Source organism: Aquarana catesbeiana, linkage group LG02 (assembly GCF_042186555.1).
Source record: "Aquarana catesbeiana isolate 2022-GZ linkage group LG02, ASM4218655v1, whole genome shotgun sequence".
In the NCBI taxonomy this organism is placed as follows: Eukaryota; Metazoa; Chordata; class Amphibia; order Anura; family Ranidae; genus Aquarana; species Aquarana catesbeiana.
Genome location: NC_133325.1, coordinates 392,872,284 through 392,885,315, shown reverse-complemented (window position 1 = coordinate 392,885,315; position 13,032 = coordinate 392,872,284).

Genomic DNA, 13,032 nt, shown 5'->3' with positions numbered 1-13,032 from the left:
TGTAGAAATTTTAAAAAATTTGCCTATTGATATTTTTAAGTGTAAAAGTTTGCCGCCATGCCACGAGCGGGCGCAATTTTGAAGCATGACCTGTTGGGTATCAATTTACTCTGCGCAACATTATCTTTCACAATATAAAAAAAAAATTGGGCTAACTTTACTGTTTTCTTATTTTTTTTATTTAAAAAAAAAAGTATGTTTTTTGCCAAAAAAATTGCGTTTGTAAGATCGCTGCGCAAATATGGTGTGACATAGTATAGTAGGTGAGATTGAAAAAAGACACAAGCCCATCAAGTCCAACCTATGTGTGTGATTTTATGTTAGTATTACATTGTATATGCCTGCATGTTGTGGTCGTTCAGGTGCTCATCTAATAGTTTTTTGAAATTATTGATGCTCCCTGTTGAAATCACTGCGTGTGGAAGGGAATTTCACATCCTTACCGCTCTTACAGTAAAGAACCCCGTACGCAGTTTAAGGTTAAACCGCTTTTCTTCTAATTTTTTTTTTTTTTAACAGAAAAGTTTTTATTTGTCTCCAGAAGGAGAGATTTCAAACATACAAAACAAAAGTACAAACATCATATTGCTGCTACATATCATATATATACTTTTTCAATACATATACTATCTTAGTTATAAAAAATTACAGACTTTTTTCCATATACCGTGTGTTTATAGCAGGATGCTTCCCTAGTGAGTGACATCGGATTAATAGTACTAACCTCTATCCGACCGTATTAAGAGTCACTTAGACAGGTTTTATCACTATCTGTTGGTCAGGGTATCTACTCAGTAAATTAGTAAGGATCATGGAGTAGGGGGGGGGGGTCGCGAGGGAAGGGCCAAAGGAGGCCAGAAGGGGGTGGGAGAGGGAGAAGAGACAGGGGAGGGGAGATAAGGGAGGGGGAGAGGACATGTCCAATCCAGGCACATCACACTGCCCGTCCCTAACACCATGTCAACTCTATTATTCAGACCATGCTCCCCAAATCTTGGAGAACTTCTTAGGGCATTTGCGATTAATATAAGTAAGTTTAAAAAGTGGCAGTATGGAATTTATCAAAGCCTTCCACTGGGAGACCATGGGAGGATCAGGTTGCTTCCATTTAAGGAGAATAGTTTTCCTGGCATAAAATGAGGCATAGAAAACAAACAATCTTTTGTGCACATTAGGTATAAGGTTATCACATACTCCAAGAAGTAGAACAATCGGGTTCACTTGTACATTGAGGTTGGCCACTGAATTGATGATTTCCACCACTTCTAACCAAAACTGCTGTAAAACTGGGCATGACCAGACAATATGAATAAAGGTGCCCAGCTCCCTATTGCATTTCGGGCATCTGTCTGACTGAGTTGGGTATATTCTGTGGCGTGTAGTATGCTCTGTGAAGGAATTTGAGCTGAATATATCTATCCCTTGCTGACACCATAAGGGGAATGTACTGTTGTATACACTCCTCCCAGTCATCAGGAGCTAGGGCGGGTACATCTGCCTTCCATTTCTCATAGAGTCTAGTTCCCTCAGTTTGCTCCTCACTCAGTATTCGAATATATAGGGAGGATAAAATGCAATCTATATTTTTTGAGATTAGAAATTTCTCTACCCCGTGTGATTGCAAAGTGACTCCCTCTGAGTATTGGGCCTGTACTGCATGCCGCAGTTGCAAATAACGAAAAAACATTCTAGGGGGGAGCTGGAAATCATTTCTCAAGCTGTCATAGGGGATAATTCTGCCTTTGGACCATACATGCTGTAGTATCCTAATTCCATATCCCGCCCCGAGGGCAGGATCTGAAACTGTTTGGAGATGTTTCAATTTGGGATTGCCCCATAGTGGTATGTAAGGGGAAACAGTGTTAGGTCGAGCAAGCTTCTTCGACATCTGTTCCCATACCCCCACCGTCGTCCGCATCGGTGTTGTCACCTCCGGATGTGCCTTAGACCCTCTAAAGACCAAGTTACTCAAAGCCGAGTAGGAGCCCAGTATAGCGGCTTCAAGATTAACTGAGGGGTTAGACTTTGGCTGGGAAAACCACCAACGAACGGTAACTATAACTGCTGCCCAATAATATTTTTTGAAACATGGGAGCGCCAAACCTCCCAGGGACAGAGGGAGCTGCAGGGTGGTCCGGGCGACTTTAGGAGCCAATCCCCCCCATACAAACAAATTAACCGCTTGATCTAATTTGTCAAAGAAGGACTTGGGAATGGGGACAGGAGTGTTCCGAAAGACGTATAAGAATTTGGGAAGAAACGTCATTTTATGAGATTAATCCGACCTACCGGAGATAGGGGAAGAGATTTCCAAGCCTGGCATTGGGGCAATGAATTGGTGCAAGATCGGATAAACGTTATCTACCAGATACATAGCTGGCTCTTTCTGGATTTCAATTCCCAAGTATTTAAACTTAGAAACCAAGACTAGCTGGTTTGAGGAATCTATAGTAGGTGAGGTCGGGGATAAGGAAAAGAGAATGGATTTAGTCCAGTTGATCCGTATGCCTGAGAAGGTCCCATAGTGATTAATAATTTCCAGGGCCGCCGATAATGAGGCAGATGCGTCTGGAAGGTACAACAATGCATCAACAGCATATAATGAAAGCCTCTCAGTCAACGGACCAACCTCTATTCCTCCAACCCTCGGGGACGCTCTAAGCAGGATAGCCAGAGGCTCAATGGCCAGGGCAAACAAGCCCGGGGACAGAGGGCATCCCTGTCTGGTTCCCCTGCCCAGAGAGAAGGGGGGAGAGAGCACCCCGTTCATTCGAACTCTTGCAGTGGAGTTACTATAGAGGAGTTTTATCCAGGCGATAAATTTGGGACCGAAATTAAATCTTTCAAGCACCTTCCACAAGAATTCCTACTCCACCGAGTCGAAGGCCTTCTCGGCGTCTAGAGAGGCCACCACACTCGGGGATTTCGACTTCTCTGCATGAGAGATGTTGGTGTAAAGCCGACGCAGGTTGATGTCAGTGCCTTTGCCCGGCATGAAGCCCGTCTGATCGCCATGGATTATTGAAAGGATAACCGAGTTAAGTCTATTTGCTAGGATTTTAGTAGTTATTTTGGCATCTACATTAAGAAGTGATATAGGGCGATATGAGGCACATGATGTGGGATCTTTATTGGGTTTAGCTATGACCACAATCACCACCTCTGGCATAGAAGGAGGAAGGCGGCCCTCTTTTAACATTGTAAGGAGCAGACTATGGAAATTAGGGAGGAGAATTTCATTATTTGTCTTATAAAATTCTGCCGGCAGGCCATCAGGGCCAGGTGTTTTCGCTGACTGGAGTGCTGCCACTGCAGTTTGGACTTCTTTGAGAGTAATTGGGGCGTCTAGTGTGTTTCTGGCCTCAGCTGATAATTGTGGGAAGTCTATCTGGTTCAGAAAGGTGGCCATAGCCTCCTCAGTACACGTGGCCTTAGATGTTCATAGTATTGCGCAAATTGACCATTTATACCAATGGAGTCAGAATGAAGTACTTCCGTGTCATCTCTTATGTGGGCAATATGTAGTGTGGAGGAGCGTTCTCTAGCCAGCCAGGCCAGTAATCTGCCCGTCTTTTCCCCCTGCTCAAAGATTCTCTGTGATTGAGCCAGCAGTTGTTTCTTGGTGGTCTCAATCCGTAGGAGAGATATCGCTCTGTGGAGAGATTGCATAGCGTCATATGTTAGAGCATCTTTGGTATGGACATATGTGTTTTCCAAATGGAGGACCTTCCTTTCTGCTTCCTCTAAAGCCAAGCGCGTATCCTTTCTGACCCTCCCAACTGCCATCTTGTATTGCCCTCTGGCATATGCCTTGAAGGCATCCCAGAGTGTAGGGGGGGGGGGGGGACCGTGCCCTGATTAATAGCCGAGTAGACTCCCAACTCACCCTCCACCAGAGGAGCCACCCTCTCGTCTGCAATCCAAAACCCCGAGAGCCTCCAAAGAGCATTGCCCATGGGGGAGTCTGTCTGCAATCTAAGTAGGAGAGGTGCGTGATCTGAAATGCCTCGCGGCAGGATCTCCACCTCTTGTACCCAGGGGAGCAGGGAGTCGGACATATATATCAGGTCAATTCTGGAGAAAGACGCATATGTAGCGGAGACAGGTATACTGCCTCTCATCTGGATGCCTCAGTCTCCATATATCAGTAAACCCATAGTTATCAGCCCACTGTGATAGAGGGGATACCCCGGGGGGTCCCACACTAAGCCTGTCCAAGTCTGAGTTTGGGGTCATGTTAAAGTCTCCAGTCAGAATTACTCCAGCCGAAGGATATAGAGCTATGATTGGTGTGAGCTTTTTAAGGATATCTATCGTAGCTGGGGGAGGAATATAAATACCTACTATCAACAATTACAATCTATCACACATTGCATGAAGGGCCACAAATTTCCCGTCCGGATCTAGATGAAGATCCAGTAAGGTAAACCCAAGTGACTTATGGACCAGGACACTGACACCCCTCGAGTAGGAGGAATAAGTGGAATGGTAATATGCACCAACCCAAGGTTTTCAAAGTGCCAGCGTCCTGCTCCCCACCAAATGAGTCTCCTGAAACACGCATATATGCGGGTTATACTTTTTTAGGAAATTAAAAACCAGAGACCTCTTAATTTTGGAATTCAGCCCCCTGACATTCCATAATATCACTGTCAGGGGAGACATTGCAGTTTGGTATGACTTTAATGAGAGGAAGAAGCAACCCTTAGCAGGGTCCCGCTGAGTGTGAGCAGACAGAGAAAAAGAGATAACATATTCACCCATTCTGCAATGTTAGCAGGCAGATCACTCACGCCATCTAGTGGAGAAAGACTATAGCAACCCTGAGCCTTAGCACAGTATACTTTAGCACACAATTTGAGACATATGCAGCACCAATATAAGAACAAAACGAAAAAAAACAACAGTTTCAACAAGGAGCAAAGCCATGTGCTCCGAACCCATCCCCCTCCCCCCCACCCCGCACCACCCCCCAAACTTCAGCGTGCTTGTATCCCAAGAACTGTCATGGCAACTGCCAATTGGGGAGATGAACAGAAGGACACCCGAGTGTCACAGTACATACAGTAAGTCCTCCAACTAATGTTAAGGATCAATGTTCCCTGCAGAATATAGAGTACTTATCACCCGGGGGAGCTAACCCATTCCCCCGGGGGCACAAAACTTGAAACCATAGAAACTGTGGGTATATAATAAAAAAATCCAAGAAAAATAAAAATAATGTTTCCCAAGAAAAGAAAATTTAGAAGTGCCTCATCCCGCATCTTTTCCAGATGCACATCTGTGGTATGTGAGGACTTGTATAAGGAACACGTTAGCACAACCACAAAGACAGGATAGTGCAGGCGAACCATGCGATTCTCTGGAAACATCAATTCCTAGGTAGGGTCTCCATCCAATGCGTTGCCTCTTTAGGGGAAGTAAAAAATCACACCGTCTCACCATCCTGGATTCGCAGCCTTGCCGGGAACAACATACTGTAATTTATCTTCTTATTGTGTAGGTTTAGTTTAACTTGGTCAAAGGAGCGACGTTGTTTTGGAGTTTCTACCGAGAAGTCCGGGAAAATCATTAGTTTAGCTCCCTCAAACCTCAATTGCTCGATCTTCCTGGATTCACGGAGGACTAGGTCTCGGTCTCTAAAGTTCAATAGTTTCAGGATAAATGTGCGTGGAAGAGCTCCCGGGGGCCCCCGGGCAGCAGGCATTCTATGTGCCCTCTCCACCACAAAAAAGTTGGAAAATGGCGCTCTGGGCAGGAGATCACGTAGGAGCTGTTCGGTGAAGGCCGTGGGGTCAGCTCCCTCAGGGAGGCCCACCACTCAGAGGTTATTACTCCTATTTCTATTTTCAGCATCTTCTGCACGAGTCTCTAGGGTCTTTATTTTCGTCTGCAGCGTGCGGAGTGAGACTGTATGGTCTTGCAGCGTGTCCTCCGAGTCTCCCACGCGGCGTTCGGCCTCGGTGAGGCGGGATCTAAAGGTATCCATGTCGTGTCTTATGAGGCTAATATCGAGCTGCATTTGCTCGATTTTCCCTGCGAGGGTTGATTGGCAGTTAGTTATTGCCTGCATGAGGGCCTCGAAATTATATTGATCCCTTTCTGGAGAGACCGTCTCCGTGTCATCGGCCTGAGTCGCCATATTTGATCCGTTGGTGGGACGAGGGGTCCGTGCAGCGGCACTCGGGGGAATCTTGTGTGACTTGCGGGCGGAGAGAGTGCCCTTCCCCTTGGTCATACCTTCCTCCGCCGGCGATGCAGCCGTTCAGGTCCGTGTAGTGTAGCCTATCTGCAGGGAAACAGGATTTTAGGCCGGAGACTGAGCGGAGCTCTCTCACTGCACATCTGCTCCGGTCTCCATCTTGGACACGCCCCCCGCTTTTCTTCTAATTTTAGTGAATGGCCGCGTGTCTTATTAAATTCCCTTACGTGGAAAAATTTTATCCCTGTTGTGAGGTCACCAGTACACTGTTTGTACATTGAAATCATATCCCCTTTCAAGCGTCTCTTCTCCAGAGAGAACAAGTTCAGTGCTCGTAACCTTTCCTCATAACTAATGTCCTCCAGACCCTTTATTAGTTTTGTTGCCCATCTCTGTACTCGCTCCAGTTCCAGCACATCCCTCCTTAGGACCGGTGCCCAGAACTGGACAGCATAGTCTAGGTGCGGCCGGACCAGAGTCTTGTAGAGTGGGAGAATTATCATTTTATCTCTGGTGTTAATCCCCTTTTTAATGCATGTCAATATTCTGTTTGCTTTGCTTGCAGCAGCTTGGCATGCCATTGCTGAGCCTGTCATCTACTAGGACCCCCAGGTCATTTTCCATCCTAGATTCCCCTAGAGGTTCTACACCCCCCCCCCCCCCCCCATGAGTAGATTGCATTAGTATATTTGCTACACAAATGCATTATTTTACATTTTTCTACATTAAACCTCATTTGCCTTGTAGCTCAAGTCCTGAGCTAGTGGCCAGGCCTCAAGGGTTACTTGTCACCAGTTGCCCCACCCAACCCTGCCCCGAAACAAGCCCTCATAAATCATCTTATGAAATGACACTTAAATGTTTTATGAAGAATTAAGTTATAAAAATAAATGTGAACAACTTTATCCATGCAGCCTGCCCGTGTCCATCCAATGCAGCCTACCTGTGCAGGGGGAGAGGAATTGCTGGCCAGATGATGAGGGTGCTGAGGAACATCACAGCTTTCATTTCAGTTGCTGTGTCCCTGCCGCGCACCGTCACATACAGCCAAGCCCCCTGGCCGGGAAACTTTGATAGACGTCACACATCCCAGGATTGGACGGGTGATCTGTCCAAGATGATGATAGACGTCCAAGTCCCGGACAAAGAGAAGGGGCTGTATGTGGCAGCAAGTGCGGGGACCACAGCAATTGAAATGAAAGCTGTGATGTTCCTCGGCAGGCTCATCATCCGTCCGCCTACTCGCCTCTCTTCCCCCTCCGCGATCGCACCCCCCATACAACCCCGGTGCTTGCCCCCGCCCCCCCAGGCAGCTATAGCTCGCCAGCCCTCAAAATCCACTCGCAATTTTTGCAGAATTTTTGAGGGCTGGATTGAACCATTTATCCCATCCTCCAGGTCGTTTATGAATAAATTAAAAATAGGATTGGTCCCAGGACAGAACCCTGGGGGACCCCATTTTCCGAGTACTCCCCATTTATCACCACCCTCTAAACTCACGCCTGTAGCCAGTTTTCAATCCATGTACTCACCCTATGGTCCATGCCAACTGACCTTACTTTGTACAGTAAATGTTTATGGGGAACTGTATCAAATGCTTTTGCAAAATCCAGATACACCACGTCTACGGGCCTTCCTTCATCTAGATGGCAGTTCACCTCCTCATAGAAGGTTAATAGATTGGTTTGACAAGAAGGATTCTTCATGAATCCATGCTGATTACTGCTAATGATACCAATACTAAAATCTTGTATATAGTCCCTTATTATCCCCTCCAGGAGCTTGCATACAATTGATGTTAGGCTAACTGGTCTGTAATTCCCAGGGATGTATGTCAGCCCTTTTTTTAATTATTGGTGCTACATTGGCTTTTCTCCAATCAGCTCGTACCAATCCAGTCAGTAGACTGTTCGTAAAAGTATTGCAATGATCTATGACAAAGCGCTCGTGCGCGAAAATGCGAAACGCATCATCAAGGCAACCCCAGGACAGTGGCCCCAGCCAGAGCCGTGTTACAGCGAGCATTGATCCATCGATCCATCCATCAACCCTGTGAAACTTCCACATTAGCCAGCAGTGGTTTCCCCAGCAACATCATCCCTGTCATCCCCTCGGTCAGATGGTTTCTGATCAGTCTCCTTGTTTTCTCCATCTTCACTGATTCCCATCCATTTTTATCAATTGTACGTTTTTCTTGGAGCCCCAGGCCGTCTAGACAAATGTGAGCTCAGCTTCAGCCTGTCGGCACTTTTATTTACCCCTGAGGCCTCTCAGGTCTAGTGTTGGTCTTTGGGCAGTGTCACCATGTCCCATTGATGAGCTTTCACCCCTGTGGAGACACCATCTGGAGACTCAGCGGTTTGTTTTCCACCCGCTGACATCCCGGCGGCTCCCCTGTGCTGACGTCATCACCCATCGCCACGGAGCTCCAGCCAGGCTGTCTTCCTCACGGCGGAGCTTCGGCTCAGCGCATGCCACAGCCACTCAACAGCATACAGGAGCCGGCGAGCTCCCCTGTCCGATGCTAGACTCCCCAAATTATGGGACAGTCGTGAACGTTCTCCTCTCCACGTCTTTCCGCTCCCATCATTCCATTCATTGCCTCCTGTTGTAAGTACTGTACTCTGCTTCCACCATTTCACCTATTGTTTTCGGTTGGGGATTTTTTTGGACGGATCTCCTTTGCTGGTCTCCTGTTGCTCGAAGGCTGACTGTCCGTCAATGCAAGTGCCTTTTACATATTGAAACTTGATGCTATACCATTTAATTTCTTAAGACTTTTTAATCTTGTGTTACTGTGGTGCTTCTTGCAACATTTTTCTACATTTTGGTTTTAATATTCAGTATTTATTACTGGCAATTATTATTGGTTTATTAAACTACTTCATTTTATTGATTTATGACTGTTGCAGTTTGCGTTTAACATATCCTGAGCGCTGGGCCTTATTTGTTTTTCTTTGCAATGATCGCCATTTTATTCCCAAGGGTGTCTGAAAAAAAAAAAATGTATATATGTGTATATATATATATATATATATATATATATATATATATATATATATATATATATATATATATATATATATGTTTGGGGATTCTAAGTAATTTTTTAGCAAAAAAAAAAGATTTTAACTTGTAAACACCAAGTGTAAAAAATAGGCTTGATCCTTAAGTGGATAAAAACCCACTGCAACCAGATCACATGGTACTAAACGCCATGCAATCTGGCTGTAGGCAAACCCACTGCATTTGCGATCTATGTGTTGGGGGGTCTTTAGGAATCCAATGACACCTGTAGCAGCTAGGACATCCAGTGCATTTGGAATGTGGTGTGGGAAATATGCATGGAACATGGTTTCTGATGTAAATGGGCACTAAAGCAAGCGAGAGAGAGAAGGAAAACGTAAAAGATTCCAGAGTAGGCTGTTCCACCGTCTAACTCCCCTAACATCCCATCAATAACTTTTAAAATAAGCAAGCTAGCCATAGATGAATCAAAATTTGGCCTGTTGAACAGGGACTGGCCAAATTCTAATCTCGTCTATGGCTGTTGCAGCTTGACAGAAGTTGATCTAATGATTGACTCTTGTCAAATGGGAATATTGGAACATTTTAATTTGATTAGTGGCTGTAGCGATGATCCGTGTATTCTGGTAGTGGAGGGGACCCTGCTGTCAGAATAAAAAAGCACAGCGGGGAAGATTCCTCCATCCACCTCACTTGTATGGATAGGGCAATCCGTTCACTTTTTTTCCGATCAGCTCAGGTAGCCTAAAGCTGCCCATACATTATAAAATGTTCTTATTCAATTTCCTTTAGATTTACATTCAACTATGTAGTGCAAGGGCCTGACTGATTTCATACAAATTGAAAGTGTTTAGGTTTGACCTCCATATTATATGGTTTTGGTAAATCTAAAGGAAAATTGTACAAAAAAGTTGGATAATGTATGGCCAGCCTTAGCCTTTAAATTGTGCAATTGTATAGAGAAGAACGCAAATGTGGCATTGTTTTACAAATAATAAAACTTTATTAGTGCAAATATATTATTACAGTGCTGATAATTTGTAAATCTATTCTAACCCAGAGTCGATTGCAGAAGTATTTAGGGGGATAAAAAAAAAAAAAAAAAATAGGTGTCAATTAAAACCGAGAATACTGAGAAGCATTGCACAAAAGTCAGTGTGAGGTCTACTTTCCCCATATTAGAAGACATAAGCTACTCTGCTGGATCTTGCTGTTATGCCGCGTACACACGGTCGGACTTTTCGTCTACAAAAGTCCAACGGACGCTGACGGACTAAAGCTGGCTGGTAATCCGATCGTGTGTGGGCTTCTCCGGACTTTCAACGGACTTTTTTAGCCTCAAATCCGACGGACTTTAGATTTGAAACATGCTTCAAATCTTTACGTCGTAAGTACGACGGACCCCGAAATCCGCTCGTCTGTGTGCTAGTCCGACGGACAAAAACCCATGCTAGGGCAGCTATTGGCTACTGGCTATGAACTTCCTTATTTTAGTCCGGTGTACGTCATCACGTACGAATCCGTCGGACTTTTGTGTGGTCGTGTGTAGGCAAGTCCGTTCGTAAGAAAGTCTGCCGCAAGTCCGCCGAAGGTACGTCGGAAGTCTGTCGGACAGGCTGTCGGACTTTTGTAGACGAAAAGTCCGACCGTGTGTACGCGGCATTATAGTTGCACGAATCCTGAAAATTGGAATGATGCAACCAAATTCCAGCGGTCATTCTATACAGATGAGAACAAACCTTTGACCAACTTGCATTTTTTTTCTTCAACTATTAACATTATATGCGGTGGGTGGCATTTATGTTTTTGATTCAATAAACAAGTGCTTTAACATTAGAATTCTGTGGCAGAAATCTAAATTGTTGTCATATCAGTACAAACTTCTGCCTGTTCCTCTGCGCCCAAATATTGATAATATTCATACATCCCTATATTCTTCATATATCCCAGCAGTCAGTGGTCATTAGCAGGCATTGTTCATGTAAACATGCTGAATTTAGTGATCATACTGAGCAGTGTACAGTCAGAGGAAGAAACGGATTGATTCCTATGGACAACGTATAGTAATTCATTAGAACACCATCATTCATAACAACAACTTCCAACAAATTTTAAGCTGCACTAGCCCCTACCCCACTCCAGCTCTTAATGGTGTTTAAATAGTTTGGACCAAGCTGGGCCAAAGAAACTTTTACTATACTCTCCGATGCAATGGCTGTCCCAGCTACATACAGTATATTGTACAGCACTGTTCCAGCAGTGGGATGGGAACTTCCCGTCACACACCTGAAACCAACTTGAGTTGGTTTCAGGTTCTTTTGTTGTTTCCAACTTGAGGTGGTTTGAGCGCTGCTTAGCCATTCACAGGGAGCTTTGTATTTTTTTAATGAATACAAAGTTTCTCAGAATGGCTGAGTCAGAGATGGTATTGTCATCCACTTGTGTCTTCACCTCAGCCAGAGGAAGCTTTGTATGCATTAAAAAAAAAATACAAAGCAGCACTCAGCCGGACTCAATTTTGTTCCAGGTGTGGGATAGAAAGTCCCCATCCCACTGCCGGAACTTAGTGCTGTATCTGAAAGTGAAGTAAATAGGTCGTTTGGATTGACCTGGTCCAAATGCATGTAAAAGGTCACTAAAAGCTGGAGATCAGCTAAAGTGTATCTAAACTCCCTAAAAATGTAATACATTGCTTACTAGTCCTTAGATGATAAATAACACTTCCTCTCCCTGGGTGACTACACTCACTCCACCACTGTATCTACGGAGGGAGCCAGGTTTGCCATCCCAGCTGGACTGAAAACATGTCTGCCTTTGTTCACCTCCATTACACAGGGGGTGATGGGATAAGTAATTTAGACAAAATACAGTAGATATGATTGCACTTCAAGTTCAACAACAGGAAGTAATAAGGACACTAGTTGTCTGGCAAGATCAACGGGTATTTTCTGTACTTAAAGAAAATGTTCTGAGCCTGAAAAAGGTAAACTAAGGCAGCCACCACATCTAAGGTCTGGTAAGTCGCAATAGATTACTTTTTTTTTTATTATTTATTGTTCAAATGCTTGTTTTTGCACATTTGGAGTAAACAGTCATGTTTACTTATTCCTCCTGGCAGCCGGCATTCTTCTTTACTCTGACATTCTCAGGAAGTGGGCGAACCCTTCGCATTCTCCAGTTTTAGTAAATCAACCCCATAGTGTCTATTACTATGTCCAATTGGATGCTGACAGCAAACCAAAAATGTTCAGTAAACTGATAAAGGGTTAAAACATCACTGCCGTGTCCCCAGTGGAAGATTTAACCTCACTTCATGTTGCTGGAACAGGAAAATAGACAGTAATAAACACATGACAGACATGACTTAAAAACTAGTGGAAGAGGGTGATGTTAGAACTAGTATTAAAGGGCAATTTCAAACAAGTAAGTGACACACAGGCCAGCCAATACTGTAAGGAGGACCAGCACACTATAATATCACATTACTGACATATTACTAAATGAGTTGATGATCTTTACTCAAAAATTGTGTGAAAATATACTTAAGATATCCAATCATGTAAAAAGCATCTGCACATTATTTGGTATTCAAAGTGAACAGGAATCTGTTTTTCGGGTGATTGAATAGTCACAAATTTGCTGAGAGAAGATTCTCAATGAAGTCTGTTAGTTTATGCATATTAATCAGTACCTCTACGATACCTCTGTATATGCCTTCTTTTATACAAACGATGTGTGAGATGATTACTTGTTATAATTGTATATACTGTTTTGCCACCGGCACATTTAACAAGAACATACAA